The sequence below is a fragment of the Rhinoraja longicauda genome, chromosome 3 (assembly GCF_053455715.1).
Source record: "Rhinoraja longicauda isolate Sanriku21f chromosome 3, sRhiLon1.1, whole genome shotgun sequence".
NCBI classification, from domain to species: Eukaryota; Metazoa; Chordata; class Chondrichthyes; order Rajiformes; family Arhynchobatidae; genus Rhinoraja; species Rhinoraja longicauda.
In genome coordinates, this window is record NC_135955.1 from 65,070,655 (window position 1) to 65,082,980 (window position 12,326).

Below are 12,326 nucleotides of genomic sequence, written 5' to 3' on the forward strand. Positions count from 1 at the left end.
TGTAAATATGTGTCCCTTCCGAACGGAGACCCGACCTTTGTTTTCTGGGTGTTGTCTCCGTTCCTGCTGCGGCCTACCATCGGCCCAACTCCTGGAGCTGGCGGCCTCCAGGGCTCTGGTTCGCAGAGCCCGCGGATCGGACTTACCATCACCGGAGCCGGCCGTCTTCGGAGGCTGCGGGAGCGGCTGCGACTCGCCTTAGGCTCGGGCCGCGTGGATGCCGACATCGGGAGCTCCAGCAGCGGCAGCGGCAGCGGGTTCGCCCGCCCCAGATCGCGGGGCTTGGGTCGAGGACATTTCACCGTCCGGCGCGGCCTAAGATATGCCGCGGGATATTTCTCTGCTGGGCGGGGGCTTCAATGTCGGGAGCCACGACCGCCCCGACGTGCAGCAACAGCGGCAGCAGCAGCGTGTTCGCCCGCCCCGGATCGGACTTATCATCGGCGGAGCCGGCCGTCTTCGGAGGCTGCGGGAGCGGCCGCGACTCGCCTTGGGCTTGGCCCGCTGTGGACCGTCCGGTGCGGCCTGCAACCACAACAACCTGACTGCGGGCGAGGACAGCAGGAGAAGGGAAAGACATTGTGGCCTTCCATCACAGTGAGGAGAGGACTGGAGGAGACTCACTGTGATGGATGTTTCTTTGATGGATGTTTCTTTTTTGTGTGTTTTTGGGGTTGTGTAATTTGAATGCCTATTTAATGCTTTTATTGTTGGACTGTGTTTTGGGGGTTTTTGGGGTTGTGTAATTTGAATGCCTATTTAATGCTTTTATTGTTGGACTGTGTTTTGGGGGTTTTTTGGGGTTGTGTAATTTTAATGCTTATTTAATGCTTTTATTGTTGGACTGTGGGTGACTGAATTTCGTCCAATATTGGATGACAAATAAAGCTATCTTGAATCTTGAATCTTGAATCTTGAATCGTATATATACAGCCGGAAACAGGCCCTTTCGGCCCACCAAGTCCGTGCCGCCCAGCGATCCCCGTACATTAACACTATCCTACACCCACTAGGGACAATTATTATTATTATTTTTTTACATTTTACCCAGCCAATTAACCTACATACCTGTACGTCTTTGGAGTGTGGGAGGAAACCGAAGATCTCGGAGAAAACCCACGCAGGTCACGGGGAGAACGTACAAACTCCTTACAGTGCAGCACCCGTAGTCAGGATCGAACCTGAGTCTCCGGCGCTGCATTCGCTGTAAAGCAGCAACTCTCCCGCTGCGCTACCGTGCCGCCCTATTTCTGTGTATTGTGTCTACAGGCCTGTTATGTTGCTACAAGTATGAATTTCATTTGTTCAGTTGCCATACATATAACAATGAATCACTCTTGACTATTGTTATGTAAATGGGCTAAAAGATTTGCTTCTGGATCCCATAGAGGGGAATGAAATAGAAAATATTTTTTGTATTTGCAGATTATTCCAAATTGTTGGTAGAATACCAATACTGAGAGGGTTGCAACAAATTCCAAGGAGGAGGTAATGATACTTGCAGAATGAGGTAATAATTGGAAAATTAAACTCAACACAGATAAAGATGAGCCACTACATTTTGGTAGGAAGGACAGAGAGTTGATATGCCATTTGGAAGGTGCAGGAAAGGTCACACACAATTTGAAATGCACAGGCACCAATAATTAGATACGAGACCAAAACTGCATTGGTGCAGCACCCCCTCCTCCCTCTCTCCTCCCCCTCCCTCCCCCATTCTCCTCCCTCCCTCTCTCCCTCCCCCTCCCACCCTAGGAGGCAGATTTAAACTTTAAAATGTGAATAACTTTTAAAATATAACACCGATTTCAATGAAACATCTTCCATTAGCACCAAAGGGATGACGGTGAGTAAGATGGGGCTAAAATTGTCATGCTATCGTGTACCATTTTGGCTGTAGTTCAGAAACAAACAAACAAACAAACAAGAGTTTTAGTATATAGATTTGCAAACAGATCAACAAGGTCATGAGAAAGGCAAGCCAAGCACCAAGGCTTATTATCTGGAAAGGTGAAATGAAATAGAAATGAAATGAAATCAAAAAGGAAGTTGTGCCATACCTGCATTGAACCAAGGGTTCAATTACCCTTAAAACGACCTTTCTGGTTGCCATCTTATAAAAATAGATATAGCAGCTTTGGAGAGTAAGGAGAAAAGATTTTTAAGAGTGACATCAGAAACACATGGACAAATATAAATGGAAACGATGAAAAGGTTGGGTCTTTTTTCTCTTGAGAAAGGAAGACCAAAGGATGAACTAATGAAAGTCCTTAAAGTTATGAAGTATTTTGATTGAGTGGAAATGTGGGTAAGGGCATAACAAGAGAATAAAAAAGAGTCTTCAAGGAATCCAACAAGGAATTAAGAAGACATTTCTTTACTCAATATTACCACCACTCTTTGAGCAAAGATAAGCTGGAAATTGCTACTGTAGTGAGTGGTTGAAGTGAATAGTATTTATACATTTAGGGGGAGCTAGAGAAGGAAATGAAGAAAAAGAGAACAGAAAAGGCTACACTGTTAGGTGAGGAAAATCATCAGGAGGTTCCAGTGCAGAATGACTGCCAGAATGGACTGGTTGGCTGAATGCTTTGTTTCAGATATCTCATGCAACCCTGCTTTTACACGTTATGTCTCTCTTTATGAAGCACCAGATCCTGTGTGTTTTTTTTCCCCTGTGTGGTTGATGCACTACAAGTAAAATGTATGCTTTTAATCTCTAACCAAAATGTAACATGTTGGACCTCTCAGTGTTAAAATTTATTTGTCCCATGTCCGCCCATTGTTTTCAGGTTGTCTATGTCCATCACTATCCTCCTCACAAAATGCTGGAGTAACTCAGCGGGTCAGGCAGCATCTCTCGAGAGAAGGAATGGGTGACATTTCGGTCGAGACCCATCTTCAGTCTGACCTGAAACGTCACCCATTCCTTCTCTCCAGAGATGCTGCCTCTTCTACCTTCGATAGAAATCAGCATCTGCAGGGTTTCTTTCTACTATTCTCCTCACTATTCATTATAGTGATTAGTGCTTTTGTGTCCTCTTTACATTATGAAAATATTCTGCATTCATGCAATTCATGAAAACCAACAAGCCCAACATAACCATGGGGAACACCATTTCTGCTCACCTTCCTCCATCTCTTCTTAAGGCAATGTAACCTCTGTTCCAATAGGCCTTCTCATAAATTTTGTTTTGTTCATCTTTTGTGCTTAGGTTTTCCTGAGGATGTTGGAGATGTTTCCAGCAAAACACCAGGGAAGCTGCATTGATGTTTACAATATCATAAGGTTTAGAATAATAATGGATAAGGATGATAAAAATAGTCAATAGGAGGAGGGCAAATGTCTAAAGCAGCGTTTCTCAACCGGGGTTCCCCATAACGCTAGGGTTCCGCTAGAGGTCACTAGGGGTTCCGCTAGAGGTCGCTAGGGGTTCCGATAGAAATAGTGATAAATAGGCTAATCATATGTAAATGCATTTTTGAGTCATTTTTGTGTTTTATTTCATATTCATAACTTTATTATACCCGTACGGCATATTCTTGGAATATTCTTGGATATTAGAATAAAGTCTTCAACCTGTTATATAATTTAAAAGTATAATAATCATAGGGAATATATTTAGCGACGTCTATACGGCGCCAGTGTGAAACGGCCTTTAGTGGTCAGTGGACAGGAGCTGTACGTGACGGATTTGTGTATCGTCAAGTGACTCACTCGAGTCCAGACACATGCATGGTCTCCATCAGTCATGTCTGTGCTTCCTGGCGTGCAGGTACAGTCCCTCATTCACCCACATTATTTAGTAATTTTTGCCCATCATTTAAGGATGTTATATGAATTTTAAAATGTAAGTATGTTTATTTTTGTTAGTTTATGAAAAGTTTGTGTTTATGTATAATAATAATAATAATAATTCATTTATTTTATATAGCGCCTTATCGCATGCTCAAAGCGCTTTACAAAAACAATTAACATAGAAACAAACAGACAAACTATCCTGACGGAAAAGCGGCGAATACACAACGCCAGCATCCTCTTACGTCAGGGTCCGGCAGTAGACATTAAAAAGCACAAGACACACAGATATAATTTTTTACACAAACAGCCATCACAGTGATTGCTCTAGGCATACCCTCACTGTGATGGAAGGCAAAGTCTTATCTCCTCCTCGTTCTTCTCCCGTGGTGCCACGAGGTGATCGAGGCTCCCAACTTTTTGAAGCCCCCAACGGGCGATGGAAAGTCCCAGGGCCGAGCCGAGCAGGCCGATGAAAGTCCTGAGCCCCCACCGGGCGATGGAAAGTCCCAGGGCCGAGCCGAGCAGGCCGATGAAAGTCCTGAGCCCCCACCGGGCGATGGAAAGTGCTGCGGCCGAGCCACGCAGGGCGATGAAGGGCCTGCGGGCGGGTCGATCGTACCTTGCGCTTCGGGGCGGTCGAAGCTGCTACGGCTGGAGCTCCCAAAAGCCGGTCGCCAGCCAGGGACCTGCGAACTCCCGATGTTGCGGTCTGCAGGGCCCACGGCCGAAGCCTCCGAGATGGTAAGTCCAGGCCCTGCGACCGGAGTCTTTGAGGTCGATCCCAGCTGGAGGCCGCCGACTCCACGATGTTAGGCCGTAGCGCGAACGGAGATACGACACGGTAAAGGTCGCATCTCCGTTGAGGAGGAGATTTGAAAAAAGGTTTCCCCCAACCCCCCCACCACCCCCCCACATACACAGAGTTAAAAATAAAACAAAACGTACATTTAACGACGACAATGACAAAAAAACAACAACAAAAAACAGAGAGACTGTATGTATGTTTTTGTTAGTTTATGAAAAGTTTACGTGTGTTGTTTTCTCTCTCTTTCTCTCTGTCTCTCCCTCCTCCAAGGTTAGTTCCTCTGTTTGCCTTTATTTGCTTCAGTTTTATTTGTTTAAGTGTTATTTATCAAGTTATTTATCTTTTTTACATTTTTTGCTTTTATGTTTTACAGAAATATTTATGTGTTATATATGATGTTGGTTATTTATGTTTGTTTTTTGTGTTTACAGTTATGGTTGTTTTTTGTGTGAATGAAAACCAGCTTATGAGGTCTCTTGAACAAGCTGTTTGATTTCAAATCTTTTTTTTGCATTGTCAATAAACTTGAGAAAAATGTAAGTTATTTTTTGCTTAAACCAGTTATCTTTGGGATGTGGGAGGAAACCAGCAATGTGGGAGCACCTGGAGGAAACCCACGCGGTCACAGGAAGAATGTGCAAACTCCACACAAACAGCACCAAAGGTCAGGATTGAACCCGGGTCTCTGGCGCTGTGAGGCAACAACTCTACCGCTGTGCCGCTCAACTTGAGAAGTGGGGAAATATTTTAGAAAAATCTATTTGTCCAGGGCAAATTATGTTTAACTGGCTTGATTAGGTTTTGGGAGAATATCGTCAATGAAGGACCTTTTGGATATGTGGTTATCATGGACTTTCAAAGGGCACTTGATAAAGTGCCACATAATTTACTTATCATCAAGATTGAAATTCATTGAATAAAAGGGACAGCAGCAGCCACGGATAGAAGACTGGCTGAGCAATAGGAAACAGATTAGTAAAAAATATTTATTTTCTGTGTTGGAAGGAAATGTACAGCAGTGTTCCCCTGTGAATGTTAAGACAACTGCTTTTCTTAATATATATCAATGTCTCTAACGTCGTTTACATGGCAGAATGTCCAAATCTGCAGGTAATGCAAAACCTGGAAGCATAATGAACTGTGAAGAGATGAGCAATAGACTTCAAAATGCTTTAGACAGATTGGTGGTGTGGATGGATGTGCACCAGATGACATGTAATGCAGGAAAATAGAATGCGGAGAAGCAGCGTAGAGGACCAAATTCTAAAAGGGTTACAGGAACAAAGAGATCTGGATGTGCATATGTATAAATAATTGGAAGTGGCAGAGCAGTGAAAAAGGCACACATGATCCGAGCTTTAGGAGTGGAAGCATAGGGTACACGAGCAAGGGGGTCATAATAAATCTTTATAGAAAACATTGGTTTAGTCGCAAATTGAATTTCTGGGCACAACACCTCAGGAAAGATATGAAGACATTGGAGATGGTGCAGATGAGAAGCACTAGAATGATCCTTGGGATGAGCAACTTCAGTTACATGAATAAACTCTGGATGCAGAATTTATTCTCGTAAGGTGATGAGAGTGGATCTGAAAGAAGTGTTTAAAAGAACAAGTAAGAGTTTAGAGAAAGTAGTTTGAGCGAGATTGTTCCTGAGATAGAAAGTTCAAGCACTGAAAGATTTGGAGCAAGGGTAACTGGCCAAAAAATAAACGTGAAATGGGATAAATCTGAAAAGGGAAATATTCAGGGCTATTGGGCAGGTGAGAAATGGGCACTAGTTGGTCTGCTTTTGCATAGAGCTGACAGGGACTGAATAGGCTGAATGATTCCCTCCTGCTGCAGCTATTCTGTTATTCCGTGAATGAAGCTCAAGACTAAAATTTGTAAGTTCTGGTCATGGAGTGGCCACAAACTCAGGGTTTGTAGGGAGGCCAACCCGACTGTCGCTAGACATATCCAATGTTTTATTGTAAGTGTGCACAGATTACTGACCTTGTTACCCCCACGGTTCACTGACCTCACATCGCCATCAGTTTCCAGGCATTGCTTCCCTGCTCCCCATGTCAAAAGGTGGGTGCAAGGTTGAGCCTCCCACTGGAAACCATCTCTGCACGATTCACCCTGGAGGCAGTGCTCCACTGCAACCACGGCAACCATTGTGGCTTTGAGGTCAATGTTCAAGTGTGTTCCCTGGCAACACAATCAACACACAGGACATGCACAGTGAGCGCTGGTTGCAGAGAATGCAAGTCTTCTCCAAGCAGTTGACAAACATACTTTGCTAAGGTTACTCTGACCGTAGGCAAGGCTCTTGTTTACCGAAAAACCGCATTTAACTATTTCACAACTCAATAAATGGATGTGGTTCCTTGCGGTTTGCGCAGATATATATAGCACTGCAGATTGCTGGTTGTTTGGTTGAAACTGATTCGGAGAATGCATTCGCCAAATGGCAAAACGTTCAAATCATCAACAGCACTATAAGACAAGCATACATTCTCGGGTGTTAGTTATGCGGACGAAGGTTAGATGAATCTGTCAAAGTTAAAATACAAATGCAACCATGATCTCATGAACCTGTAAATGACAATTATAACTTTTTGTGTGACGGTGTGCGTCGGTACCTTTCAAGTTTAAAAGTCAGTATTTAGTTTTCCCGACAACGTGACATCTATGTTTATTAAAGATGCGTACCATAATGTTCGACCATGGTGAAAATAAAGCAAAATTGAACGATGTTATGTGCCAATAAACATTCCCAAGATTGATGTACGCAGAGGTTACAATTTAGGCAGTTTAAGCTGTTGCAAGATAGCAGACTTGGCTGCCTTGGCGAACAGGAATTTTATCGAAGTTCGATGCCAAAGAGCTCAGATTAAATTAGTTCATGATGCTGATGAGTGCTATGATATTGAAATGGCAGAAATGGACGTGAAGAACTGTGCCTCTGCTCCCCCAAGTGGAACCTTGCTATCTTTTTCACACTCTTTGTCCCCTTTTCACCTCTAGCCTTTGTCATTTACTCCGCCCACTTGCCAATCAAATCCTCCTCGCCTGTATCGACATACCACTTGCCAGGTTTTGTCCCAGCCCCCACCTCTCTTTCCCAGCTCACTCCACCGCATGTCAAAAACCTCGGCATGATATTTGACTCTGCATTAAAATTTGATAAGCAAGTCAACGCTGTGGTAAAAGCCAGCTTCTTCCAACTTCGAACCATAGCTAAAATCAAACCTTTCCTCCAATTCGACAACACAGAAAAAAATCATTCACGCTTTCATTTCCTCCCGCCTGGACTACTGCAACTCCCTATACACTGGGATCAGCCAATCTTCCCTGTCCCGCCTGCAACTGGTCCAAAACGCCGCAGCGAGACTCCTGACGGGTACCCGTAAAAGGGACCACATCACCCCGATTCTGGCCTCTCTCCACTGGCTCCCTGTACGGTACAGAATCAACTTCAAGCTCCTCCTATTCACGTATAAAGCCCTAAATGGACACTCCCCCACTACATCAAAAATCTTCTAACCCCCCTCTCTAACTCCAGGTCCCTCAGGTCGGCCGACTTGGGGCTACTCACTATCCCGCGGTCTAGGCTTAAGCTCAGGGGTGACCGCGCTTTTGCGGTTGCAGCTCCTAGACTGTGGAACAGCATCCCTCTCCCCATCAGAACTGCCCCCTCCATCGACTCCTTTAAGTCCAGGCTCAAAACCTATTTCTACTCCCTAACGTTTGAGGCTCATTGAGGAGGCGCTGTGAACTGTTTGCGTGCTACTGTATGTTTCTTTTTTTTTCCATTGGAACCTAATCAGATGTACAGCACTTTGGTCAACGTGGGTTGTTTTTAAATGTGCTATACAAATAAAATTGACTTGACTTGACTTGACCCTAGTCCGATCAGCCAGAAGAAGGGTTCTTACAAGGTTCAACGTGATAAGCTGGTCCAGAAGGTTAACGCACATGGGAATCAAAACGTGTTGACTCAGTGGATCAAAAATTGTCTTGAAGGGGGCAGAATTTTTTGAATGACAACCCCCTAATGATTAGCTATGTAAAAGCATCAAATTCAATTTGTGGTGTTCAAATCAAACCTACCAGGTGGAACGTCTCAGTCCTGGTTCTTTGCCAATGAATCACACTTTCTGCAGTAATTCATTTAGTGTTCCCAGAAATAAATATGATAATCAAAGCAATACTGAAAAGAGTCATTTTAGAATTATTTATAGAGTTGTGCTGCTGGGTAGCTGGTGTAAATCAAGCAATGAATCACCCACAATTCCTTATGGAGGGATTGCATGTGAGGATTCATGTTGGGTGGGCCAGGATGAACAGTGTGACTGCTCGATGCTTAGATATGAGGCTTTGGGGGCTGCACCTTGGCCAGCTTAGTGAGTGCAGGCCTGTGCTTGGGACTGGCAGCAACTGCTTCAGGTTTAAAAGACATCTTGGATCCTAATGGTCTCTCTCATCACCTCTAATTGGGTGTCATGGAAGCTGCTGCTTTTCCATTCTCTTGTTTGTCTGCATGTCTCTCCCCAGCATAATGATTTTGTTATGATAACAAGTTCAAAGGTCAGTGATCAGTGTGGTGTATATTGCTATGAAGAAATCTATGATCTAGGGAGGGGTGTTCAAGTGAACAAAGAGGGGTTCAGCAGCTTCCAGAAAAAGATGATAAGACTGTGGCACATTGTTGGCCTGACAACATATGGTGTAGGTGCTGCCAGTCCTCAGCAATGGACTGTATTCACCATTCCAGCCAGGGTCTATCTTAGAGCCCCATCACTCAGTGCTGACTAGAAGCACCACTCACCCCAGCTCTCCACGTTCCCACACCAGGCTTCACAGCAAAGATACTAGAGGAACAAGATAGAGCACTCGACCCTAAAAACCATAGTATGTCATGACCCCATTTTAGTAGGCAGAAACTTGCAGAAACATTTAAAAAGAAAAATAACAAAAATCTGTAAATTGATAGATGAGATATATTTAATGGTATTATCACACATACTGTTCCCCCAAAACACTGATTACAATGGCTCCTTTGTGCACTACACTTCAGTATAGGCAATTTCAACAGAGTGGTCCATCTTGTTCGTCTAGTATCTTTGCTTCACAGGCAGCCTCTCCACATGAAACCATGGGGAAATTCATTGCTAGGGTGTGACACTAAATTCCCCAGCACAACCTGAGCATCTATCTTTAGTACTGGTTTGGACTGAAAGACCAAGAATGTTATAACGAGTCAACACTCTGTGGGATAGTAATAAATGTGGTACGAATGTATTGTCAGCACGGTTAATCCCATTCATTTGTTAACAATCCCATTTATTCCAATCAAGGTTAATGTTTTAGACATAATAGGAGCCACATTTATTGTGTTATATCACAGAGCACCATGGACTGCTGGGGAAAAAACACATACTGCTCAGGAAAGAAAACTGCAGATGCTGGTTTAAATCGAAGGTAGACACAAGATGCTGGAGCAACTCAGCAGGTCAGGCAGCATCTCTGGAGAGAAGGAATGGGTGACGTTTCGGATCTGAAGAAGGGTCCCGACCCGAAACGTCACCCATTCCTTCTCTCCAGAGATGCTGCCTAACCCACTGAGTTATTCCAGCATTTTGTGTCTACACTAATACTGCTCAAATACTTTCTACCATCCTTTTGTATATTCTGTTATTACCCCTTTCCTCATAATTTTACTTCACCCTTGCTTCAACTACTCAAGTCCAACATTGCTTCCCGCACTAAAATCATTGAACGTGTGATTCTGTCGACAATCTATGCACACCTCTCCTTCAACTCTCCTTCCAGTGCCATTATTGCAACTGGTTCAAATGAACTGGAATTGTTTGTAACTATTTCTACCTTGTGGGAAATGCTGACAAATCAGTTGTCTCTGATCGTTCATCTATCTATATTCATTATGAGTGAGTTCGCACAAAAATATATCATCAGTGCTGAACGTGTTAACTGCCGTCATAGGTGATGTTTTCAGATTAACGAGCGCACTTTACTATCCTATAATGTGTTTAAGACTTTTGCTTTAAAAAATGTGCATCTGCAGCCTTTGGTAAGATCAGAACTCAGGCTAACTTTGACAACCACTTCCATAAAAAACACTCAGCCTCAATTCCATGCCAAGGCTCAAATATGCAAGTAGAAATTCTCCTGAATGAACTTCAAGAGGCACTGACAGCTCTGATGAAATAAAGCCCTGTAAAAATTAGTTTCTTTGATACTGGAAGAAAATTGGCAAAAAGGCAAGAAACTTTGGTTACTAACATTGTGATTAAAGTGAGAGCCATTGCCTCATCAAGGCAGGGCACCTGTTAATTATTTGTGTAGTGTCGATTACAAGCTTAAAATAAATCTTTTTTTTGCATTTAACCTACACTTCTTTATAGGTTTGGATGTACTTTCCTGTCCTTGGCAGCTTACCTAAAAAAACACCAGGGGAAAATAATATAGTTGCCACCATAAGGACCAATAACTGTGGTTGGTGAGATTTTTCTTTGTCAGCTGGTGTAAACATATGGGCTTTGAAAATCTTTGATGTGCATTTTCAGTACAAAGTTAGAGGGTGGAAAGTGATGGGGACCAGATTAGAGGAGAAAGATGTTGGAATTGGAAGGAAATGATTAGGAAGCTGGGGAAAAGACCTGGGAACCAAAGGTGGGGCTAGTGGATCCCATGGGACAGAGTGGCACTGGAGCAATGTAATCCTCCCTTGATTCAGAGTTTGAAGTTTGTAAAATTTCATATAATATCACACATGGAGTATATCACACAAGAGAAATATAACACGCGTGATGTCAATCATGAGCTGTATTGCACATATCCAGAGGCTACTGCATGTGCTTGCAGTACAAAATGGATGGCCTGGATAAAATTTATAGAACTGTGCTATGCTTCTACAGCTAATTCTTTTTAGGATCAAGCTCTATTAACATATAACATATAACAACTACAGCATGGAAACAGGCCTGTCCGGCCCTACCAGTCCACGCCGACCATTCTCCCTGGCCTAGTCTCATCTACCTGCACTCAGACCATAACCCTCCAATCCCCATACCTATCCAATTTACTCTTAAATAATAAAATCGAGCCAGCCTCCACCACTTTCACCGGAAGCCCATTCCATACAGCCACAACCCTCTGAGTAAAGAAGTTCCCCCTCATGTTACCCCTAAACCTTTGTCCCTCAATTCTGAAGCTATGTCCCCTTGTTGGAATCTTCCCCACTCTCAAAGGGAAAAGCCTACCCACGTCAACTCTGTCCGTCCCTCTCAAAATTTTAAAAACCTCTATCAAGTCCCCCCTCAACCTTCTACGCTCCAAAGAATAAAGACCCAACCTGTTCAACCTCTCTCTGTAACCTAAGTGCTGAAACCCAGGCAACATTCTAGTAATGTAAAAATGTTGCACCATACGATAGAATTTCTCGGCCACTTTGTACATCCACTTAAATGGATTCTGCAATAGAAGCTGAATTCTAAATCCATGGCACTTTCATACTATATTGAAAGTCAATAGCGCTACACAGTGGTCAATAGTGACATTGAAGTCAACAAGACTTTGTAATGGAGATAAAGGAACTGCAGATGCTGGAAATTTGATTAAAACACAAAGAGCTGGAGTAACTCAGCGAGTCAGGAAGCATTTGTGAAGGCTATGCATAGATGATGTTTCAGGTCGGGTCCCTTCTTCAGC